Here is a 2307-nt window from a genome sequence, read left to right as displayed (position 1 = left end):
TCTTTCAGTCCTCTGTAAATTTCAGGGATTAGAACCGTCCTCTTTAGTTAGCGTCATCGACGGGACTTTTCTCTGTCAGAATCTTGAAAGTTAACTTCCTTCTGATTCAGCTGTGCAAAACGTGGGTACACACTCGCTCTAGTCTTTCATATAATTACTACATAGTATTGTTCATCTTCAGTTGAGATTCTACTACTGATGAGAAAGTTTTTTGTCTTGCCATCTCAAGGACCTCAGGCCTCTGGATGGCTGTTGACTTTTGTTTGGGACATGCAATCCTAACGAGAGTCGTCAGACAGAGTATTTGTTTTTCAAGACTGCATTCCATCTTTCTCCGGCAGTGGTGAAGAGGATAGACGTGTTGCATAGATCGTCTTTGGCATCACCCTTTAAAAGGTGGGTTATCATGTCATGACTCCATCTCAGACGTGAATCATTCAGCATCTGTTTTTGATTGGTCAAATCCTTTATGATCCTTTACGCCTTGGACTTTGTTTTAATTGATCCACATCAATCATTACTTTGTCCTATTGATGGGTTGCTGGGGGCCTGCAGAGACTTGACCACTTCATCGGTTGTTTATTTCTTTTCTTCACTACAAGCTCGCCAATGGAGAAGTGTTAAAGGACATGGCTTCCTTCAAGTCCTGCAAGATCATAAGCTTTCATCTGCAGATAGCTACGTCACCTGTACGCTCTTCTTGCACTCCAAAGAATAAGTTGGACTGGAAGAAATGCTAGTTTAAACTCTAGAAAAACCTACTAAAAATTTTTATACCTGGTTATTTTAATAGTTTTATCACAAAAAGTGCATTTTATGATGAAATTGATAAGAGAAAATGGGAATTTGTGGTTATTTCTCATAGAAAAATACCGTGAATAGGCAGATTTCCAGAAAGTCCGCAAATCCAGAGAACGCGAATACAGGGTGTCCACTGTACACCCTGTATTCCACTGTAGTTCCCCACAGGTCCTTGGAACTCCATACTCAACAATTTGTGTTTGCTTACGCAGCTCCGTCAAGAGGACAAGTTGCATTTCTTGTCTATGGTGTGCAGTTCTAGAATTAGGAAGGATGCGAGAGTGACTGGTCTCTCCTCCTTCCCCCTCCCCATCCTACTTCTCTTCCTTCGGGTTGAGAATAGGACTCAAACTTATCAGGCATTTGATTCGGTAAGCTTACGCATCGAGTTTCCTTTCTATTTTTCTTACCAGAATCATAGAAGCAATCCCGCTCCTTCCTCTGGCAAGGGGAGGAAGGAGATACGGGCAATAGGCAGGAACATCACGGCTCTTTGCCTCAATGCCTCCGACTTTATATTCTTCCCTGCTTTTTTGTATGAGTTACGATTCCACACTCATTTCGAAAAGGCCCTGAGGCCTAACTTTTGATCTTGCTGTTCTTAGACTCTGGTCAATGTGTCAGAGGCAGGACACTCCTCCTCACTCTTTTGACCAGTCAGTTCTAGAGACTCACTGAGATTCCTATTGTAAAGGACCAAGGGTTTGTATATCATGTAGGAACAAAGCACAATTTTTAAAAGTAAATTGTATTTTTCCCAATTATACAAACCTTAGGTCTTTTACTTTAATTGCCCACCTCATGCCACCCCTCAATCTGAAACTTGGGCTGCAAGTAATTGGAATGTTTACATCCAGGCAGGCCCCACCTACCAAGCGGTAGTTACTGCCTAACCATCTTTTTCAAGATTTTAACTGCCGTATTCCTGCTGCTATGCCCACAGGGTTTGTTTAGTTAGGAAAAATACAATTTATTTTAAAAATTGTGACATTTGAAAGGAACAAACATAGGAAGCTCATAAGTGACAAAAGATGCTTAGAAATAGTTGATGCACCATGATCCTAAATTGAAATACTTTTTCAGTACTACAAAGTGTGAAGGAAATTACAGTTAAGGCATGACTACTATACAATGCAGGAATTGTACAAGCTCAGATTTTATATAAAAACTGTTTTGGATTAGGTGTCACTTAACCTTGAACCTTGGTCAAGTTTTATGTGAAAATTAGTGTTGGGATGTTTTAAATATTTTGTTGGGTTCGCTTATCTAAATACTGATGGTATTAATTTTGTTTTTTATCTGTAATAGTGAAATTTAGAGCGGAGAAAACTTTTTTGTATATATATATATATATATATATACGTATATATATATATATATATATATATATATATATATATATATATATATATATATATATATATATATACATACTTATATATAAATAAAGGTTTTTTTGCCACGAAGGAAAAAAAATGAAAAAGCGAGATAGCCGAGTACTTTCGG

This window comes from Macrobrachium nipponense, chromosome 7 (assembly GCF_015104395.2).
Source record: "Macrobrachium nipponense isolate FS-2020 chromosome 7, ASM1510439v2, whole genome shotgun sequence".
Lineage (NCBI taxonomy): Eukaryota > Metazoa > Arthropoda > Malacostraca > Decapoda > Palaemonidae > Macrobrachium > Macrobrachium nipponense.
This window is presented reverse-complemented; position numbering follows the sequence as displayed.